The 23,830-nt window shown below is 39.8% G+C and overlaps 1 long non-coding RNA gene across 1 annotated transcript in view; it reads left to right on the top strand.

Annotated features, from left to right (window-relative positions):
* Positions 1-23,509, top strand: part of LOC117196743 (uncharacterized) — a 53,184-nt gene extending 29,675 nt beyond the window's left edge. Inside the window, exons 2-4 of the long non-coding RNA XR_004477070.2 lie at positions 12,658-12,801; positions 13,290-13,386; positions 16,655-23,509. This is a non-coding gene — a long non-coding RNA (uncharacterized LOC117196743). The remainder of the gene's footprint in view (positions 1-12,657; positions 12,802-13,289; positions 13,387-16,654) is intronic.
* Positions 23,510-23,830: the final 321 nt, after the last annotated feature.

Here is a 23,830-nt window from a genome sequence, read left to right as displayed (position 1 = left end):
TATTTCTGTTTTTGTGCCAGTACTGCATTGTCTTGATTACTGTAGCTTTGTAGTATAGTCTTAGGTCAGGGAGTCTGATTCCTCCAGCTCCATTTTTTTCTCTCAAGTTTGCTTTGGCTATTCGGGGTCTTTTGTGTCTCCAAACAAATTTTAAGATTTTTTTGTTCTAGTTCTGTAAAAATGCTGTTGATAATTTGACAGGGATTACATTGAATCTGTACATTGCTTTGGGTAGTATTGTCATTTTCACAATATTGATTCTTCCAATCCAAGAACGTGGTATTTCTCTCCATCTGTTTGTGTCATCTTTGATTTCTTTCATCAGTGTCTTATAGTTTTCTGAGTACAGGTCTTTTACCTCCTTAGGTAGGTTTACTCCTAGGTATTTTATACTTTTTGTTGCAATGGTGAATGGGATTGTTTCCTTAATTTCTCTTTCTGATCTTTCATTGTTAGCGTATAGGAATGCAAGAGATTTCTATGCATTAATTTTGTATCCTGCAACTTTACCAAATTCATTGATTAGCTCTAGTAGTTTTCTGGTGGCATCTTTAGGATTCTCTATGTATAGCATCATGTCATCTGCAAACAGGAGCAGTTTTACTTCATCTTTTCCAATTTATATTCCTTTTATTTCTTTTTCTTCTCTGATTGCCATGGCTAGGACTTCCAAAACTATGTTGAATAATAGTGGCGAGAGTGCACATCCTTGTCTTGTTTCTGGTCTTAGAGGAAAGGCTTTCAGTTTTTCACCACTGAGAATGATGTTTGCTGTGGGTTTGTCATATATGGCCTTTATTATGCTGAGGTAGGTTCCCTCTGTGCCCACTTTCTGGAGAGTTTTTATCATAAATGGGTTTTGAACTTTGTCAAAAGCTTTTTCTTCATCTATTGAGATGATCATATGGTTTTTATTCTTCAGTTTGTCAATATGGTGTTATCACATTGATTGATTTGCATATATTGAAGAATCCTTGCATCCCTCAGATAAATCCCACTTGATCATGGTGTATGATCCTTTTAATGTGCTGTTGGATTCTGTTTGCTAGTATTTTGTTGAGGATTTTTGAGTCTACATTCATCAGTGATATTGGTCAGTAATTTTCTTTTTTTGTAGTATCTTTTCTGGTTTTGGTATCAGGGTGATGGTGGCTTCATAGAATGAGTTTGGGAGTGTTCCTTCCTCTACAATTTTTCAGAAGAGTTTGAGAAGGATGGGTGTTAGCTCTTCTCTAAATGATAGAATTCACCTGTGAAGCCATCTGGTCCAGGACTTTCGTTTGTTGGAAAATTTTTAATCACAGTTTCAATTTCATTCCTTGTGATTGGTCTGTTCATATTTTCTATCTCTTCCTTGTTCAGTCTTGGAAGCTTATACTTTTCTAAGAATTTGTCCATTTCTTCCAGGTTCTCCTTTTTATTGGCATTGAGTTGCTCGTAGTAGTCTCTTAGGATGCTTTGTATTTCTGAAGTGTCTGTTGTAATTTCTCCTTTTTAATTTCTAATTTTATTGATTTGAGGCCTCTCCCTCTTTTTCTTGATGAGTCTGGCTAATGGTCTATCAATTTTGTTTAGCTTCTCAAAGAACCAGCTTTTAGTTTTATTGAGCTTTGCTATTATTTTCCTTGTTTCTATTTCATTTATTTCTGCTCTGATATTTATGATTTATTTCCTTCTACTAACTTTGGGTTTTATTTGTTCTTCTTTCTCTAGTTCCTTTAGGTGTAAGGTTAGATTGTTTATTTGAGACTTTTCTTTTTTCTTGAGGTAGGCTTGTATTGCTATAAGCTTCCCTCTTAGAACTGCTTTTGCTGCATCCCATAGGTTTTGGATCATTGTGTTTTCATTGTCATCTGTCTCTAGGTATGTTTTGATTTCCTCTTTGACTTCTCCAGTGATCTCTTGGTTATTTAAAACATATTGTTTACCCTCCATGTGTTTGTGTTTTTTACATTTTTTCCCCTGTAATTTATTTCTGATCTCAGAGCATTGTGATTGGAAAAGATGCTTGATATGATTTCAATTTTCTTAAATTTACCAAGGTTTGATTTGTGACCCAAGATGTGATCTATCCTGAAGAATGTTCCATGTGCACTTGAGAAGAAAGTGTAATCTGCTGTTTTCGGATGGAATGTCCTATAAATATCAATTAAATCTATCTGGTTTATTGTGTCATTTAAAGCTTGTGTTTCCTTATTAATTTTCTGTCTGGATTTGTTCATTAGTGTAAGTGAGGTGTTAAAGTCCCCCAATATTATAGTGTTACTGTTGATTTCCTCTTTTATACATACCTCAATATATAAGCATTTGCCTTATGTATTGAGGTGCTTGTATGTTGGGTGCATATATATTTATAATAGTTATATCTTCCTCTTGGATTGATCCCTTGATCATTATGTAGTGGCCTTCCTTGTGTCTTGTAACATTCTTTATTTTAAAGTCTATTTTATCTGATATGAGTATTGCTACTCCAGCTTTCTTTTGATTTACATTTGCATGGAATACCTTTTTCCATCCCCTCACTTTCAGTCTGTATGTGTCCCTAGGTATGAAGTGAGTCTCTTGTAGACAGCATATATATGGGTCTTGCTTTTGTATCCATTCAGCAAGCCTGTGTCTTTTGGTTGGAGCATTTAATCCATTCACGTTTAAGGTAATTATTGATATGTATGTTCCTATGACCATTTTCTTAATTGTTTTGGGTTTGTTATTGTAGGTCCTTTCCTTCTCTTGTGTTTCCTGTGTAGAGAAGTTCCTTTACCATTTGTTGTAGAGCTGGTTTGGTGGTGCTGAATTCTCTTAGCTTTTGTTTGTCTGTAAAGGTTTTAATTTCTCTGTCAAATCTGAATGAGATCCTTGCTGTGTAGAGTAATCTTGGTTGTAGGTTGCTCTCTTTCATCACTCTAAATATATCATGCGAGTCCCTTCTGGCTTGTAGAGTTTCTGCTGAGAAATCAGCTGTAAACCTTATGGGAGTTCCCTTGTATGTTATTTGTCATTTTTCCCTTGTTGCTATTAATAATTTTTCTTTGTCTTTAATTTTTGTCAACTTGATTACTACGTGTCTCAACGTGTTTCTCCTTGGGTTTATCCTGCCTGGGACTCTCTGTGATTCCTGAACTTGGGTGGCTCTTTCCTTTCTCATGTTAGGGAAGTTTTTGACTATAATCTCTTCAAATATTTTCTCGGGTCCTTTCTCTCTTCTCCTTCTGGCACCCCTGTATGTGAATGTTGGAGCATTTAATGTTGTCCCCGTGGTCTCTTAGGTTGTCTTCATTTCTTTTCATTCTTTTTTCTTTATTCTGTTCCATGGCAGTGAATTCCACCATTCTGTCTTCCAGGTCACTTATCCATTCTTCTGCCTCAGTTATTCTGCTATTGGTTCCTTCTAGTGTATTTTCATTTCAGTTATTGTATTGTTCATCTGTTTGTTTGTTCTTTAATTCTTCTAGATGTTTGTTCTTTAACTCTTCTAGGTCTTTGTTAAACATTTCTTGCATCTTCTCGATCTTTGCCTCCATTCTTTTTCCAAGGTCCTGGATCATCTTCACTGTCATTATTCTGAATTCTTGTTCTGGAAGGTTGCTATCTCCACTTAATTTAGTTGTTTTCTGTGGTTTTATATTGTTCCTTCATCTGGTACATAGTCCTCTGCCTTTTCATTTGTTTATCTTTCTGTGAATGTGGTTTTCATTCCACAAGCTGCAGAATTGTAGTTCTCTTGCTTCTGCTGTCTGCCCTCTGGTGGATGAGGCTGTCCAAGAAGCTTGTGCAAGCTTCCTGATGGGAGGGACTGGTGGTGGGTAGAGCTGGGCGTTGCTCTGGTGGGCAGAGCTCAGTAAAACTTTAATCCGCTTGTCTACTGATTGGTGGGGCTGGGTTCCCTCCTGTTGGTTGTTTGGCCTGAGGTGACCCAGCACTGGAGCTCTTTGGTGGGGCTAATGGCGGACTCTGGGAGGGCTCACCCCAAGGGCTACTTCCCAGAACTTCTGCTCCCAGTGTCCTTTTCCCCACAGTGAGCCACAGCTACCCGCCCCCCCCCCTGCCCTTGCAACACCAGCAGGTAGGTCTGGTACAGTCTTCCGTGGGGTCTACTTCTTCCCCTGGGTCCTCATGTGCACACTACTTGGTGTGTGCCCTCCAAGAATGGAGTCTCTGTTTCCCCCAGTCTTGTTGAAGTCCTGCAATCAAATCCCGCTAGCCTTCAAAGTCTGATTCTCTTGGAATTCCTCCTCCCGTTGCTGGACCCTCAGGTTGCAAAGCCTGAGGTGGGGCTCAGAACCCTCACTCCAGTGGGTGGACTTCTGTGGTATAATTGTTCTACAGTTTGTGAGTCACCCACCCAGTGGCTATGGGATTTGATTTTATTGTGCTTGCACCCCTCCTTCTGTCTCACTGTGGCTTCTCCTTTGTCTTTGGATGTGGGATATCTGTTTTGGTGAGTTCCAGTGTCTTCTTGTTGATGATTGTTCAGCAGTTAGTTGTGATTCTGGTGCTCTCACAAGAAGGAGTGAGCACACGTCCTTCTACTCCGCCATCTTGAACCAATCTCCCAGAGTTTCAGTTTTGCGACATGAAAAATTATGGAGATTGATTGCACAACAATGTAAATGTACTTAACACTGTCGAACCATATGTACACCAAAAATGATCAAGACTAAATTTTGCTGTGTATTTTACCACAATTAATTTTTTTAAAGATAAAATGTTCCATGATTTAAGCTTGTAGTCTTGTCATTTTCTCCTCTTTTAAATTCATATGTAGAAAAAAATATAGGTTGAGGAAAGGATGGAATTAAGATTTTTCTATACAGAAAGCTTGAGGAACCACAAGGACTTAGTACAATAGCCTTGGTCTCCATTTTATAGCAGATAGTGATGACAGGAAATACGTTCTTTCCAGGAAATTAAGGAAGACTGTTTTCCTAAAACTTTCTTGTTCTCTAACGTTTTCTTATTCCATTAATTATCTCCCCTGTCATTTGTTTCTTTCATTTCTCCATCCCCACTGGCTCTTTTCGTGCAGTCTACCCAACATCTTGGGACTCCTAAATCCATTAACCCAATTTTCCTCACTCTACCTCTTATCTTTCCTAGTTCTTAATATGTATAATGTGGGCTTTATATACAAATTGGAGCTGACTGGGAAGTAGTTGATAAGAGAGGGAGGAAATTTAAAATGCTAGGTAGGTACTCTAAACCATTGAATCAGAATTTATGATTCAAGCCAGAGCTGAGAAAGCAGGCAGTGGCACAAGTGACAAGAGAAATGGCTGGAGAAGGAGCCAAAGGAAAAGAGAGACCAAAGTAAAGACCAGGTCTTCAGCTAGGGGCACAAAGAGACCCAGCATAAGGCCAGGTATGGAGGCTATATAGGATATAGGATCAGTGCTTCCAAAGCTTGTTAAAATTTGAACACAGCCTGTATTCCAGCCATCTATCTTCATTATGGCCCTATTAAACTATTTGTTCCTCCAAGTTTCCATGATTTTATTCATCCTATTCTCAGTCTAGTTAGAGTACCGTCCAATAGAACTTTTTCTGTTGGCAAAGTGTTCTCTATATCTGCATGGACCAGTACAGTAGCTACTACCCACATGTGACTAAAGGCTGATATATTGAATAGCACAGTTCTAGAATGTTCTTCCCTATTTCCAAATCTGTTGAAACTCTACATTTTTCCTTTGAATGTCTAACACTATTGTGAATACTGCCAGTGTTCCACCCAGAGCCTCTCAGACCCCTTTTACTGCTCTGTGTGCCTCTCAGCTTTTGCTTCTAATAGCCTGTATTTATGACTCTTCAGAGGACTGTCCTGAAATTACCGGAGAGATTGTGCACAAAGGGGAAGAGGTCGGAGAGCTTGGGAGTTTATGCCCTGCCTCACCTCCTATCCCCCACTCTCAGGGCATCACTCTGGCTCTGACTGACCAGTCCAGGAGCATGAAAACCCATCTGTCTGACTCAGGCCAACTCTGAGATAAAACACAGTCCTGAGCACCCTGCAGTGTCAAGTTGAAGGTGATTCTGTGAGACTTTGCCTGAAATCTTGCCCTTGTGCTTGGCTTCTTTCTCTCCTTGTCCTGCTTCCCTAGATTCCTTACTAGTTTCTCCTGGGAGCACCTCCTTAATAAACCACTTGCACATAAATCCTCATGCTAAGATATCAGGGTCTTGTCTAGGGAATTCTAAGGCAAACTAAAATGCTAATTGCTCTGTGAAACTTCCCCCAGTCCCCAATCAGTATTAATCTCGAATTCCTCTAAGCAGCCATAGCACTTTATTTATTTATATCTATAGTACAACACCAAGTAAGTGTTAGATAATTACATTCATGACTGGGTCCCCAACTGGAATGTGAGCTGTCTGTGAGTAGGGATCATGGTATATTTATCCTTGTATCCTCTTGCTCCATGTCTCTGTATTATAGATTCTATAAAATATTTGTTGAATTTATTCCAATATAAAGGAAAAGGTGGATACAATATTTATCATTTTTAATAAAAATATTTAATGATTTAAGCTTATTTAAATTGTACAGAGAGAGTTTTTGCCATAAGGTATTTATTTATTGAACTATAGGTTCTTTCCATAGTCAGTGATGCTGGCTAGCAGTTCTATAAATTGAAAAAGATTAACGTAAAAAAATGGTTCATAACTCACAGACAGAGACAATGACAATAATTCCTGATTTTAAGGAGTTCTTCAAACTTTAGACTCTTTAGAAATTCAACTGGGAATGATTCAGATACATCAATTAGGTGAATCAGGGCAACACACACAGTAGAAAGAAAAAAAGCCATACCTTTCCCATCTTTTGTTGATCATAGTAAAACATGGACAATGTTGAATTTCTTGTAGCTCTTTAAAAACATATAATTGAAACAGTAAATACTTATCAGATGAACAAGTAAATAATGTTTAATGTCAAGGAAAAAATAGATCACAAAGTAGTACATATTTTAAAAACCAAAATATACGGAAATAAAAAGAAGAAAAAATTATACCAGAATGATAGAAATGGCTTGCTCTGAATAGTGCCATTTTGGGTGATTTCTACTTCCTTGCTCATGCTTTGTTGAATTTTCCACATTTTCTACAGTGAATATGTACACTTTTTGAAACTAGAAAACAAATATATTTTTAAAAATTTCTAGCCACATCCACATCTTTGCAGGACTGCCTACTCCAAAAATCAGCAACAATAATCAAATGAAAACTCAAGTCAGCTTTACAAAGAGAAAAATAAAAATAAGAGTTGTTTTACTCATTGAGAAATCATTCGCAATTCAATCAACTGTAGAGTAAAGCTTGGCGCTATGAGTCAGGCAGACCCAAGCAATGACTTGTTATGATAGAGACATAACCCAACACAAACCACAGGGAGCCAATTCAGTTGCAGGATTCGATTCTTTCCTTACATGCTCTCATGTATGTATGTATTTTACACACAAAGCTCGTGTCATTGTACCAAAATGCATTAATTCAACTATTTGAACATTTAGTTAGCAATTCAAGTTCATCATTCTTACTTTGAATGATTATGTTAGAAGCTAACAAATTAATTTGGCTAAAAGGACTGAACTGTGCCTTATACTGTCATGTAAAGACTTTTTTAATGGACTAAAATTATTAAATTGGAAATAAATCACTCAGAGAATTCCTATTGAGCAAACTGTTCAGATTCTTCAAGGAAATATCCTGGGAATCGCCTGGCAGTCCAGTGGTTAGGACTGTGCTCTTCCATAGCAGGGAGCCCGGGTTCAATCCCTGGTTGGGAAACTAAGACCCGCAAGCCACCTGGCGAGGCCAAAAAAAAACATCCAAACATCCTAACTTCTTTCCCTTTGAAATTCACCTTTGGCAATAAAATTGTAAAAAGAGAAACCTGATCTCAACCTCATTGTATGGAGAGGGAAATGATCTATAAAGCACAAAGTTTTTAGGTAAGCTTAATATTAGATTCCTATCTAAGGAAAACTTTTGTTAATACATAGAAGCATTTCTTTTAAAAATGTGTTCATCTTTATTTCCACATTTTAGGCATATAATAGCACTGAAAACTTCCAAGAACTTCTCCAGAGTGCTTAGCAGAAGTGTTCCACCCCTCTGTGCCGGATTGGGGCAATTCAGCACCACTCACACCCCAGCCCTGCACTGTCCACGGTCTGGGTGGTCTTTAGCAGAAGCCCTCAGAGGAGTACTGATTAGGACCAGAATTGCCTTGCCACACACAGTTTCTAGTGTCAGAACCCAGCCTGCTAAAGCGTAGTAGCTATCCTAAAATAATAAAAACAAATTAATAGAATTGCCGCAAGGGGAAATCAATTTCTACTTATAGACCTAGTGGCAGAACAGCTGTTAAAATTCATTAAATTGGAAGTTCCTGTAGTAGCTTCTTGAGGATGTTTTTCAAAGTCTTTGGGCCACTACTATAAAAAACCTGGTTAGGGCTTCCCTGGTGGCGCAGTGGTTGAGAGTCCGCCTGCCGATGCAGGGGATACAGGTTTGTGCCCCGGTCCGGGAAGATCCCACATGCTGCAGAGCGGCTGGGCCCGTGAGCCATGGCCGCTGAGCCTGTGCGTCCGGAGCCTGTGCTCCGCGACGGGAGGGGCCACAGCGGTGGGAGGCCTGCGTATCGCCAAAACAAACAAAAAGCCTGGTTTAACATTCTTCATTAGAAAGTATTTTTGCAGGGAGGACATGGAGCATATTTTGAAATCTTCATAGGAGGTAAGACTGTGGCTGGACCATATGCAAAGTTTACATTACAGTAGGTTCTGACAGATGGGCTCATTGTAGTTTTAAAATTTAAGGGGAGATCAATGGCTGCATTAAAAACCCCAAAAACCTTTCCACTGAGCATGATTTTCTTTATCAAAGAAACTTCTATAAGATGTTTATAGATTTTCACAAGTCTGGCTACAAATTCTATAATAAAATTCTTAGCTAATGACAAGAGCAACCTAAAGCCTATGTTACTTTAATTTTTTTTTAAAGTGCGTTTATCTACCTTTTTCTTCCAAGGATATTTCCATGCTGTTACAATTAGGACTGTGCTGTTATATAGATGAAATATTTCAGGAAGAATCCTTATAATGCTAATAATAAGGGAATGTGTCTGATGAGAAAAGAAATGAGTTTAGCTGTTCTCTGTCCTTCAGATTCTTCATCTCTTAAAAAAAAAAAAGGAGTTTGAATAAGCTGATCTCTGAGGACTTCTTTGGCTTTTGAGTTCTAGGAAACTAGAATTCCAAGACACCTCTAAATACAGTTTAATGCATGCATTCAGCAAGAATTTGGGGATTGTTGACACTGCAAAACAGTGTTCATATATGTATCATTTACGGTCTTTGATTATAAATACCAGAACTCAACTCTGGCTAACTGCGGATGAAAGGGAAATCATGATGAGGTCAGGGTGGGGCTCACAGGGGAAACCTGAAGAAGCAGAAGCCTGAAAGGACAAGAACTAGGGCTTTGGGGAGATCTAAGTGGCAAATCTCCAGGACCCTGCACTGGCTCCAACCATTTTTCTTCTGTCCTTCAGTCGCTAGGCTCAAGAGTCCACGTGTGGAGAAGAGTCCATTGCTCACATGATGGATTGATGCTCTCTATTCATTTTGCCCTATTCCAGGATCCCTTCACTTATGGTAAAGGCTAGAAAGCTAAAAACTATATTCCCCAGTTTCCCTTGCAGCCAGTGTTCTGGAAGAGAATTATTATTCAGCTAGTCACATGCATTTCTGTGAGACTGGAAAGGCAGAAGTGAGGTAGAGACCACACTCGTGCTGCTTCTGCAATTTCTACTCCAGAGCGTGGATATCAAGATGTTTGATTTTTCTGCAACATCTCTAGCCAAGGTTCCAATACCCAACCACTAGCTTAATAAGTGTTGAGAGGCATGGCACAGCTCATCCATATTATTGGTACAGTCCCAGCAGACGTCATGGCTCTGGAACCACCAATTCTGGCAGTGAATTCTAACCCCAGGTCACAGCTCAGGTGGCATATTCCTGGAGCCCACAGTTGCAGTGGGCACCAGAAGTTGGCATGGTGGCTTCCTAATTCCTCAGCTTCCTGATGGGAGTCATTCTCTTTGCACACCAATCTTGTACCGCCAGTAATTCCTGGAAGCCTTGTTCTCTGTACTAAATCCCCTTCCGCTTAAATAGCTAGAGAGAGTTCCATTAGAGTCTACTTGGCCATCGTGGTTCATATACCCACCTTGCAACTAGAAGAAGGCAGGACATGTTCTTTTGGGGAAAAGATCACAAACACCGATGGAAGAGAGATAATTCTCCCCCAAAGTAAATAAGGCACCATTAGCAAAAAAAGAAGAGGTGATGGATTGTGAGTGGCAGAAAACAATAAACAACTGTCCTACAAATTAATACAAAGATAATTAAATCAGCGTTGTTTCAAAAGTGTGTTGCAGGTCCATTACACAAGCCAAAGTTTTCTGAAGTTTTACAGTGTTACAGTGCATTGTGAAAGCTTAACTATCCTAATGGAAGGAGTTAGAGAAGGCTTCATAATGTGATATCTGATCAAGTAGATATGAAGGGCTTTCAGAGTAGTGGAAAATTAATAACTTAATTTGTAGTGTGTGTGTGAAGTATCTAAATGTAGATTGAAGGGTTGATTAAATAGTGAAAAGAAAAGTTTCATTTTGATTTTTTTCTCAAATAGGTATAAATTTCATAATTGGAAGGAACCCTAAAAAGGCAACTCAAACAATTGAGACACTATAGACCCCTGTTAGCTAGCAGAAGATTCCAAGGGCCCAGCCTCAGTACTTCCAAGCCCTACCCAGAGGGCACATAGAAGCAGGCAGCTTCCTATCTCTGTCCCTTTAATTGTCCTGTGCATCCTAGCTTCCTTAGGTAGAAAATGGATTTAGTTCCTGAATGCGTCCAAATGCTAAGATTAATTATCTATGGACTCCCATATCACCTGATTTTTTATGACTTCCCAACATTTTTCCCTAGGCTTAGTTTGCCTCTCAGAGTCATGGTCACTAGCTCATGGATGGGCCCCTAGGGATATAAGATAGTCCTGCTTCCCCCAAGGGAAACTAGACCCCTATTATTTCTTTCTCGACTCCAGCTAAGGCTGCAGTTTTATTTCTATCCTGATCCGTGACTGCTGTTTTTCTCACTCAGCCATTTCACACATTGAGTTCAACTTTTACCTGAATTGGAAATGTTGCTGAGACAATACTGTCACAATGATGCTTTGACCCAAACTCACACAATATGTTTTATCTGCCACCTGGTAGCATCATCACCAGCAGGAAGGGAAGGGAAACTAATACTAATTGAATTTCCATTATGCATCAGGTACACATCTAAGACTTCTCCCATGTGTTATTCATTGAATATAATTTATACAGTGGTTTGCATCCCCAAACACATCCTTCAGCCTGTGTCAGCACTTCCCAGGGACTGGCTATGATAGAATTCGATTTCATTAAATATCTCCCTCCCAGCAGCGCCCTTTCTTCCACTCATCCTGCCTATTAATCCAGGTGAACCTCCAGCCCATCTCACCTACCCTTGCCTTCACCACTGCCATCCTCCAGAGGTCCTCTCTCTCTTCTTTCTTATTCTTTCCTGACTCTAAGCTTTCTACATGCAGCTCTGATCTCATCCCCAAATTCAAGTCAATTCTAAGTCAAATGCATCCAGTACCTCAGATGCTGATACTGACCACACAGAGAGGGAGAAATTGTGATAAGAACCAAATTTCTAACATTCCTACCAGTTTTCTACAACTGTGTCCATCTGTTTCGAATCAGTGGCATACATTAAGTGAATGTGATTCTCCCAACAGGATAAAAATGAGTAGATGTTACTTATCACACAGTTTCTCAAAGCTTTTCTTCTTTACTTGACCTTCCACATTTTCTTTTCAAGTGGCAAGAGGACTACTAAAAGAGAAGTTTCTGAAATATGATAGTGTTCCCCAAAAGATTAGAAAGTAAAGATAAAAATCATAGATCAAAAAAATGAATGAACAGTAATAGAAGCAGCCCTGAGGAGACTTCTGTGAGCTGCTAAAAAGAGGAAAGTCCTGATTCCTCTATGTACAAGCTTGCACACACACACACACACACACACACACACACACACACAACTCACCATTTACTATTCTGTCGTAGTGTTTAAAAATCTGTGTTGCATTGCCTCCATTTATTCACACATTGCGTTTCTAAGCATAAAAGCTGTAAAAAAAAACCCCACTATTTTTACAACCAGATCCCTGGTATTAGGTGCTGGATGAGACTTTGGTTTTTTAAACAATTATGGCCCTGGCTGAGAGAAAAGGTGCTAAGTTTCTAAGAGAACTGTGAGAAGCTGCATCCAACCACTTCTCCAAGGCTTGAGGTGTCAGGACAAGGCATTTCTATTCCCCCTCTTCTCGCCCCTCAGCAATATAAGAGGAGAAATGGGAGCTAGAAAGACTTCATCTTTTAGGGGAGTACAGTGTGTTATGCAATGTAACTATTTCCTCCTTTCAGCTCCCCCTACTGGGACGAGAGGACTTTGCCTCCCTGAATCCAAAGGAGGGCGGCCCCACAAGAAGTCTGATGAGGTTTGCGGTGACTGGGAAGTAGAGGTTGATGATTCATTTTTTGGTTACATATCTGATTAGGAACTGAGCTGGCTCATCTTTGAAATGCCATTCAAGCAAGGAAAATGGAACACTGGAAATCTTGCTGGGAACCCCTGCAGCATAGGGGCAGAGAACTTAGTGGAGGAATGCCAGCTGATGTTACCAGCTGCATGTCAGAGTGTGGTAAGGACTGAGATATTTCAGCATTTTTGCATCTTACGTCTCAGACTATGAAGTAATAAAACGTGTACGTGCTTCATATACATTTGTCTGGAACTGGTTTCAAGAAGAGGCTTCAAAACTAATTTGAGCAATGACAGCTAAACAGAACAAAATGCATCATTTTTCCTAGTAGGAATTTTGAAAGGAAACACATTTAGATCTCCCTATTTTGTTGTGCTTGTTCAAAAGAACTGCTCAGCCCTTATAGTCTCAGTTTACATGGGTTGTTGTATAACTGGAGTAGCTGTAATATTCCCACCATCATGAAGACTTCCAGTGGTGGATTTTTATGATTCACCTTTGTCCTCCTGCTTTCATTTGTGGACCATTAGTCCAGATGTATTGAGAAATGTTTAACAATTGGGCTTGTGGTGGGGGTAGAGGGAAGATACGACTGATTTTTAAAGGTATAAAAATCGCAGCTGATTCACCACCGTGGTTAATTTCAGGCTACCAACGTGACACCACTAAATGTGGGGCTGGGAAGAGAGGAGCAAAGTAGCTCTCAGAAGCCAGTATAAGCATCTCCAGGACACCACTGAAGTGGTAAGTGTGACAGTAAGAGCCATACACAGTCTGCACCATGGGTCCAATTGAAATGCTATTGTACTGTTACTTTCTATTTTATATTAAATGTCCTTCCTCCAACAGTTCCAAATTGCATAGAAAGAATATAGTACTCAAGTACAAGCAAGAATGGGAATGAAAAGGAAATATAGGACATAAAAATTATCAGCTATTCAGAGAAGCCTTCCTATATGCAGGAGCTAATCGTTCGTAGCATGGTATGTACCAATCCTGTTTTTTTTTTTTTTTTTTTTGCAGTACACGGGGCTCTCACTGTTGCGGTCTCTCCCGTTGCGGAGCACAGGCTCCGGACGCGCAGGCTCAGCGGCCATGGCTCACGGGCCCAGTCGCTCCGCGGCATGTGGGATCTTCCCGGACCGCGGCACGAACCCGTGTCCCCTGCATCGGCAGGCGGACTCTCAACCACTGCGCCACCAGGGAAGCCCCCAATCCTGTTTTTAAGAAGACAAAACAATAGTCCCACTGGTTTTAGATTCTTGCCATAATGGCCCCTACTGCAGCACATCTTACAGCACGGGTCTTTTGGTGGATTTGCTGCTGTGGTGTGTAAAGTACCTCAACACTGTGGAGTACTAGCTCGTCAGCCACACTTGGAGGCACAGCTCCTCGTCCTCTGCAAAGGAGAAAAGACCAGAGTCGAAAAGTTAGTAGAGTTCATTTTCTAAAACAGGAGTTGTTTCCCCCAAGCTGATGGAGGGGTGTACTAGCAACAAGCCACAGAAGCCCAGGGATTCTTTAGAGCCAGTAATTTCAAAAACAAGATTTCTACCAGGACCTCTGAAGTTGTAGTCTGCATCCATTCAGATTCTCAGCTGTAGCCCAAGTAGAGATGAAGAGGACCATGGCCCAATTAAGGTGCTCTCTCAGAAAATGAAATCAAAAGATTATGGCTCGCACCGTTCTTAGAAAAAAACACCAAAAAGTCATACAGTTTTCAATCAAAAACAAAAAAAGCAAGAGAATTAACAGCATGACCTCAATTTCACATCTGCATTAACAATTCAAGAAGAACAATTTTGCAATCATCTCTGAGTAGAGGATTCTATCACTGGCCTGATTCAATTACATGTTGAACCGAGAAGGCCAAGTCTCTAAAAAAAAAAAGCATAGCAAAGTGTTTCTGAGTTTTCACACAGAACTTTTGTAGAAGACTCACTTTGATTTTGAGGTGCTACATTTACACATTCCAATTATGTCCTTATAAAGTTCAGTGAGCAGCGTGAGGTCAACCCAATTAAATGGCAACATGAAGACCTTCTTTCACTTCCTGGTCCATCCCTGCCCAATGCCAGTCATCCCATTTTATAACAACTGGAAGCTTAGCATGGAGCTGAAGTTTAAAGGTCTTACTATTTCCCTGCTTTTTTTAATTTGAAGAAAAGGCTGTTGTAATGGTTTCATTTAAAACCCATTCTAGGAATATATAATATGATTTAGTCCCTCATCACCAAAGGAATAGGTCAGAGGTACTGGACCATATTTATTTGCATTTTGCCACTTTTCATAATCCATTCTCCTCTTCTTCATAGAAAAATAGGTAGAGAAAGAAAGAAGAGAGAAAGAGAGACAGAGAGAAAGAGATAAAGCAGATCAAGATAGGTTAAACTGCCTCAGAGGAATATACTCATATTTTAAAGAGTTTCTTCAGTCATGCAAAGGTGGAAGCCATCTCCAAAATGTGTCAGGAAGTTATCAATCCAATATTGCACAGATTGACAAAGAAGAAACCTGAACAAACAAGGCTAAGCCCTTTGAGATGACAGCAGGCAGAGTGTGACTTGAAAGACTAAAGCCCAACTCTGAACATTTTGAGAGTCGTACCTACCTCAGAAGCCACTTCTTGTTCGAGCATTTCCAGTGGAATTCCCTGTGAACTTATGGACCAGGAAATGGTCTGCCAGGGACTCCAACAATAGAGTGACATTTATCTTGGCATAGCTTTATGAAACTGACCCCATGTGGGAAACAGATGACCACCAGACACTCAAGGAACTTTCATAATTGTGAGTGAAAGTAGGGCAGCCACAAGCAGGTTGGGGCAAGAGTACTATTTTAAGGATTCCTTGAAGCACAGCTTCAAATGATGAGGCCCAGCTTTGTCACATTAGTCTGATGGGAAAGTAATTTTAAAGACCTTAGGCTAACACATGAAACTCAGAGCGAGCAAAAGGCTCAGATTCTGCAAATAGCAGCTGCAACTGCACTTCCAGGAACAGAATGGGTCCTTTCAGCCATTCTGATTCAAACTATCAGTCTCTGTCACTGTCATCTTGGAATTGAAAAGTCAATGCCAGGCTTCCCTGGTGGCGCAGTGGCTGAGAGTCCGCCTGCCGATGCAGGGGACACAGGTTCGTGCCCCGGTCCGGGAAGATCCCACATGCCGCAGAGCGGCTGGGCCCGTGAGCCATGGCCGCTGAGCCTGCGCGTCCAGAGCCTGTGCTCCGCAACGGGAGAGGCCACAACAGGGAGAGGCCCGTGTACAGAAAAAAAAAAAAAAAAAAAAAAGTCAATGCCTACAAGTGATCTGGCCTGCATAGAGAAATTAATTTGGAACAATTTGCCCCAGCAATATAAATGGCAACCAAAGTGTCAAAATATAAAGAACTGTTACTGATCAATAGGAAAAGAACCAATGCCTCAATGTTTTGAACTGGGGAAAGAATATGAAAGAACAATATTTAAAAGTAGAACTACAGTCAGCAAGAATATAAAAAAAAGTTCAAACTAAACATTGATCAAAGACATAAAAGACACCATCAACAAGATATCAGGTTTTACTTATTTGAAGATTTTTTTCTTAATGATAGTGATAGGTAGTTGGCAGGAAAATGGACTCATATGCATTAATTTATGTGTTAAAAATTTTTTGAACACATTACACATGCCAAGCACTATTCCAGATTCCAGAAATATAGTAAAGTAACAATCAAAATCTTTGTCCTCATGGAGCTTACACTCTATGAGAAGAAGGAAATTAATAAATTATTAAAATACTTTCAGACGGTGATAATCCTATAGAACATAAAACAGAATAATTGGATAAGCAGTGACAGGAGAGATGTCTACTTTAGACTGGTTAGGGAAGGCCTCTCAGAGGCGATGACATTTGAGTCGTGATGGCAGTGTGAGCACAATTCTACCTCTAAAAATATATGTGAAGGAAACTATGAATGTCTAAAATATTTAACTGTAAAGATGTTCATTGCAGTCTATTTTATAATTACAGAAAATTGGAAGCAATATAGAAGGCACCGAAATGTTCTGCCTTTTCTTTGTCTTGGATCACTGGTTATGGAGGAAGCCAGATGCCATGTTGTGAGCCGTCCTATGGAAAGGTCCACGTGGCAAGAAACTGAGGCCTCCAGCCAACAGCCAAAGGCCTAGGCTTGGGAGGGATCCTGTAGCCCCAGTCAAGGCTTCAAATGACAGCACCCTTGTGACTACAATCTTATGAGAGACCTTGAGCTGTTCCCAGGTTCTTGAACCATGTGTTGTTTTAAGATGCTAATTTCCTTAAGACAATTTGTTACACAGTAACAGCCAACTAATATACCTGGCCAGAAGGATGCTTTTAGAAATTTGAATCTAAATGCTTTGGGATTGGGAAAATATCTCCCAATTTGTCACAGACTCTTATCTCTACCCACCTCAGGCTTTCACCCAGTTCATAGAGACATCTGAGCTGAAAATACCTGTATGACTTTCATCAGATATTCAATGGAAGTTGCATATTTTAAAGAATTGATCCAGGCCATATGTTTTTCTAATTCAAGCCAAAAAGAAAACAAGTTTGGCTATAAAAAATGTTTGGGAAACGCAGACATGAGCTAATTCCTACTCCTATTGCATCCTGACATCTTAAAGTCTATAGGGTGTGCTTCATGAAAGAACTCTGTTTAACTTTCTTTAGTCTAATTTTTAGTCTAATCTTGGTCTAATATTTCCCAAAATTTAGTTAGTTACCTTTCCTTTCTTTGTTTCTTTCATCCTTCATTGCATGATAGCTCTCACCATACCATGGAACACTTCAAGAAATGCTGTGCCACTTGCATATCAGAGCTCCTAAAATTGTGAGGTTTGCAACATCACCCATGGTGGACTAACAGAGACATGAATTAGAGTCTTAGCTTTTTGTGCTAAGTGAATAGCTAGCACAAAGTGAACAGCTAGAGTCCTGTCTGACCTGGTGTCCTAGGAATTTGCCTTGCTTGCTTTTTTATTATAATCCATTGCCAAATACAGGTGCATAGAGGAGTCATTCTTTAAGCATTAAATTGCTACCATACATCCTGCCTAGTGCCTGGCTGTCACTCAAGGAAGCAGAAACTGGCACTTGGAGTAGATCACCCAGGAACAGGGGCAGCCAGGTGTGGGTTTCCTGATTGGTGGCAAGGCAGGCAACCTGAAGCATACCTCAGAAGGAAGAAGTTGAATGACACCAGAGACCATCAGTCCTCTTTTTCCAATGGGAGAGACTTAGAAGGGCTGCTATAGCTTAGAAGAATTGTTAATGGTATTCATTTGCTCCCATCTGTATCCATAGGTGGCCTTTGTGGAGAGAAAGAAGGAAATGTATGGACATTGCCATTTTCCATCTTCTGACAGAGTGTCCTCTTCTTCTCCAAGTGCTTTGCTGGGTTGAGTTGTCTTAGTTTGAATTCCTCCTGAGGCAGACCCTGAGACAAGATTCCAGTGTAAGTAGTTTAGTGAGGTGGTGGTGCCAGGAAACCCTGTAGAGCGCAGAGAAGAGAACAAGAGGGAAAAGGAAGCCAGTGAAGAGGAAAGATCAAGCCAGTTACCACCGCAAGCAAGTGGCACTTATCCCCACTGGGAGCTCTAGGAGTCAGTGAGGACTCAGCTCAGAGTTTTCCCTGCAGGGAGCTGGGCATTTTGTCCACAAACTCCTATGAGTGATTGGAGGGAAATAACTCCCCTTTTTGAGGGACAATAATTCCCTTTTACTGCCAGCCTCTCCTGGCAGTCAGAGAGCCTGCAGGCAAGGACCAATGGTGCCAACAGTTAGAAGTCAGGCCTGGGTGCATGGAAATGGTAAATTGTCTGCTACAAAAGTCAATTTCTGTCTTTCCTGATGGCTTCCTCTTTCACTTTCATTTATGCTTGGTCTCTTTCCCTAATCCCTCTAGTTCTTCTAAGTCACTGAGTGCCTCTTTCTAGAAGAGCCAAGGCTCACCTCTCTACCTGATCTTTCAGGCAAACTTACCTGCACTGCTGCGAAGGTCTGGTCAGTCTCCTCCATGTCATTTTCTACCCCCGTTGGACTCTGTTAGGAGTTTGAGATGCAATTAGATATCACATGCAGGATAGTTAATAGAAATCTAGTTTCTTCACAAGCATGCATATTTTAATAACTTTTGGTAGCAACCAACCACTTTGAAAACTTGACCGTTGCTGTTTCCCTGATAAGCTATTCAATTTAATTTATTTGGTTGTAGTAACCATTTGGTAGTTAATCAAAGAGGAAAAATATTTGAATCACTTAAGTATGTGCAAACATTTTCTCTTCATATTGACTTTAATCACAAATCACTTTCTTTCTGTTAAACATCAGGTAAGCAAATTTTCCAAGTCTGATATATAAAACCTCTGAATTCCCATTTCTTCATAGTTAACTAAAAGTTGAGACTGTTGCTTCAAATCTTGCTGGTTTTTGTTTTTTTTTTTTTTGCTGATGAGATAAATGATTTTATGTGTCCTATGACTTTAGAAAGATCACACTGTTTATTCACATTAACTATTACATTTTGGTTAATAGTTAAAGTAAAAATGTCCACCCAGCCTTTCCTCCCTCCAAGGCTTTGCTGGGATTCAAGGCAGGCCACCCCCAAATGCACCTCAATGGCATAGTGATTATTTTTAATTAAAGGAACTTAAGAAATGGCCAACACAAGAGGGACACCTTGACCCTCCTTTCCGTCGCCCTGAAACAAGAATTAAATCTCTCATGGGAAAGGCACACTCTTTGCATCTGGAGGTAGAAGGGCACACTTAATTGCCAGCGACAGGGAATTAGGGCCAAGAAGCTTACATAAACAAACACTGTTACTTCTTTAATCTACTGCCTCAAGCCCAATCTCTGTTTAGATTCTTCACTAATTGAGCTCTCAAAACCTACGTTTCTTTATGCTGTCAATTTCTCACAAATTTGTATTTTGTCTCTCTAAAAAGGATAAAAGCTGCCTGCTTTGGCCACTTCTTAGGTCCCATTTCTATGAGACCTCCATGTGCATGAATTAAAATTTGTTTCTTTTTGCACTGTTAGTCTTGTGTCAATTTTACTATTACTCAAGAGGGAAATTTCCCCCTTTCCAACAACTTCTTCCAGGGAAATGTTAATCAATAAAAATTAAATATGTCTTCCTAGGGAAAGAAACAATTTATGCCTTTTCAGTACCTAAAGGGTATAAAGGTATCTATTGCTTCAATCTGAAATGTCAAGGTGGGGAGCGGGGGAAGAGACAGAGAGAGAGAGAGAGAGACAGAGCAATAAAACTCTAGCATCCTTGAAGGAGAGAAGAGTTGCCAGTTTAATGATGTAGGCTCAAAGGCCTAAACACAAACATTACTGGAGGCATTTATCTGGAAATTACTGAGAGGGTTTTGAGTTGTTTTTGTTGTATCTTTCGAAGTACTCTAGGTTCATCAAGGGTCCTAGAAACAACTGTGAAGGAGGCAGGGTGGATTTGTTTTTGGTTTGCTTTGTTTGTTTTGTTCCGAGGGTTTCTTCATTGTTTGGGAAACACTGATCTCAGTGTCTCCTTACCTTTTCAGGACTCCCTTACCTAGAGTCTAAAGTCTCCTGATTCTTTGTAAGAGTCCTGGTCATTTTCTAACCAATGTTATTAAAATGTTTACATGCCTCCCTCCCCAAGCACACTCTCTTATTCGTCTTTGCAGTTCTCACAGAATCTAGCACCCTGATTTGTATATAGGTTATCTTATTTATATATTGACATGTGGTTTTATAGTATACTTATATTTACAGTTATATAATGCATATACATGCCTGTAAATGTATATATGTCCATATAGAGAGTATCTACCATAGCTTAATTCAGTTCAACAACACAATGATCTGACTCTGCTCACTCTGCATGAGAAAACCAAGCTATTTCTCATGCTTGAGTTTGACCATACGCCACATAAATATGACAGCACCCTCAGTTTATCACACACTGGAAAATCTTTAGACTCCCCGAAGTTCTCATGCTATTTATCAAAACCCAATACTAAATTTAAGTCTTTCACGTACATGTGTTTTCTAATATATCTGCCCCATTTTTGAAACATCTCAGCTGTTGCACATCACATGACACTTAGATATAGGAAATGATTCCAATATGTTTTTAAAAGTATGATATGCAGATATATTCTCGTATTTCTAGAGTCTTCAAAAACAAATGGTGACAACTCACCAATTCCTGCTGAAGATACATGCATAGGCACACATGATTTTCTCACCCACAATAATCACCAAATCTAGTTGGTACGAGTAGATTCTTCCAAGCTAGTGAGAGAGGGAAACGAAGTTTCACGATTTCAGGAAAGGAATGTAAAGCAACATAGTTATGATGGAGGAATGGAACTAGTAAATAAAAACTTAAGACTCTCAGGAACATTCTTTGAATCCCCCAAATTATAACTCTTTTTTAAAACTATAAGTTTATAAGAAGAAAACTGAATATGGCAATTTACAGACATCATGTCCACACGGTTCTTAGGAAATCAAAGAAAGACAACTTCTTATACTCTTTTAAGAATACGTATGGATCTCAAACCCTTTCATCGGAAATGTTTCAGGTATCACTGGTGGAAGAATGTTTTACTGGGCGGAGAAAGAACATGGAGGTGTATTTCGAAAATAATCTAAACCTAGAATGGGGTGATATTGGTGAGAAGCTTGATACAACATGGTGAAACCTGGCCCCTCGTTCTAGTCAAGGTTCTGCTGGGTATTGGCTCTTATCTTTTTACCTTCCTTCTGCAATAATTGTTTCAGCCACCAAAAAGAGGTTGAGCTGGAAGACCTCTTAAGCTCCTTTTTTTCAGGGTTGTTTCAAAAGGATCTGAACTTTGCAGCCCATATTCCAAAAGTGCCTTTAACAATCACAATTTATATGTTTGACTCAAATGGGATAATAAATAGTACAGTCATGACGACATGTATGTGATCCCAAAAATGAATTTGACTACTCTGATTTTCTCTCTGATTATATTGGCTAGCTATTTCCCTAAATTGACTAAAACTTGTCTGTTGTTTAGAAAATCACATAGACATAGTAGTAGTAGGCATGTAGTCATGCAGAATAGGCGAAGACACCTTTGAGGTGAAGATGGCTTTAGTAAGATGAAGGTGGCTTTAGTAAGGTAAAGCCAGGGATCAACAATATTCTTTTTCCTCCTAACGTTGCTGGTTTAGTGACATGATTTTATTTTGACTAAATTATAAAGCCAAGGATATGGTGGTATTTAACAACATGATGTTAAAAGTTAGCCTAGAATATTATTGTTTTATGATCAGTGCTCAATGAAGGAAATTAGTATATCTGAAAAGGATGATCTGTATCCTAGAGCTAATAGAATAGATTTGTCTCATCATTTTAGGGACCTTCTAAATTGTTAATGAGATTTTCTGATGACACAATAATAACAGTTGCATTCAGGCTCCCAAGGCTGACTTTAAACATCTGCTTTTGCTGTTAAAGTTATTGTTCATTTCATCTTAAAATAGGAATAATACAACACTCAGCTTTTCCAGAAATAGATCTATCACTTGTAAAACAATGACAAGTGAGAGCACTATTCTATAGATAAAGAAAATTTATATTTAACTATTCAATAAATAGAACCCAGTCTTAGATAAATCACAAAGATAGACCCTATTATGGGCTGAATTCTGTCCACCCAAAATTCATACGTTGAAGCTCAAGCCCTCAATGAAACTGTATTTGGAGATAGGACCTTTATTACTAAAATAATTAAGATTGAATGAGGTCATAAGGGATTTTAGGATTAGAGTCCTTATAAGAAGAGGAAGAGAGACCAGATCTCTCTCTCTCTCTTTGCCATGTGAAGACATAGCAAGAATGTAAGCCAGGAAGAGAGTCCTCACCAAGAACTGAATCAGCCAGCACCTTGATCTTGGACTTCCAGCCTCCAGAACTGTGAGAAATGCATGTCTATTGTTTAAGCCACCCTGTCTATGGTATTTTGTTATGGCAGCCTGAGCTGACTAATGTAGACCCTATCATGGATGACGAAAATCAACGTTTTTAAGTTAGGATAAGTAGTAGGTGAATGTGCTTTTTAATGTCTTCTTGCCATTATTGTTCACTTGTTTGTTTGTTTTTCAGAAGTGGAGCTCCCCAATATGGCCCGAGAATAGACTATTCAATGAAAGGCAAGAAGCTAGTGTGTAACTGACATACAATTCTTTACAAGATCTCCTGTGTTCTTCAGGAACCCAACCTAAGCTTCTGACCTCTAGATTAGCAGCTAGGCTTATGCATTTTCTTTTTTTTTTTTTTTGCGGTACGCGGACCTCTCACTGTTGTGGCCTCTCCCGTTGCGGAGCACAGGCTCCGGACGTGCAGGCTCAGCAGCCATGGCTCACGGGCCCAGCCGCTCCGCGGCATGTGGGATCTTCCCGGACCGGGGCACGAACCCGTGTCCCCCGCATTGGCAGGCGGACTGTCAACCACTGCGCCACCAGGGAAGCCCTTATGCCTTTTCTTTACATTATCCAGTGACACCTGTCCTTGTTTCCTTGACCTGGCTCTAATTGCTGTCTATCTCTTTCCAATTGGCCTGCAGGACCTGTTGAAGAAGCTAAGAGTACTATAAATTTACAGATCTCGTGAGATTGGTAAAGATAGGAAAAATAAGTCCATGTGAACACTGCTGTTGTTTGAGCCCTGATGTCAGATTCATATTTATCTGCCCAAGTGGGAATACAATAAAAATGTTCCAGAAAAAAAAATAGTGTTTGTTTCTTCTCATAAGGGTCATAGCAGACAAAATAGCTGAGTGAGAACTGGAAGAGTCATAGCAGAATTGCAAAGATAGAAATAGATTAAGTAACAAACATATGCTGTGGATAAGATTTCTGGAGCATACACTATGTAATGCGCACTCTGGAGCATACACTATGTAATGCGCACAAAATAGCTGGGTGAGAACTGGAAGAGTCATAGCAGAATTGCAAAGATAGAAATAGATTAAGTAACAAACATATGCTGTGGATAAGATTTCTGGAGCATACACTATGTAATGCGCACTCTGGGGGCATAAAGAAGTAGAATCTGACCCTGCATGTGGTGTAAGATGATGTCATGGAACAACACAGCACAAAATCAATCAACTTGTATTTACTCAACCCTAACTA

The sequence above is a fragment of the Orcinus orca genome, chromosome 4 (assembly GCF_937001465.1).
Source record: "Orcinus orca chromosome 4, mOrcOrc1.1, whole genome shotgun sequence".
In the NCBI taxonomy this organism is placed as follows: Eukaryota; Metazoa; Chordata; class Mammalia; order Artiodactyla; family Delphinidae; genus Orcinus; species Orcinus orca.
The sequence above is the reverse complement of the archived record's forward strand: the minus strand, read 5'-3'. Positions and strand labels throughout refer to the sequence as shown.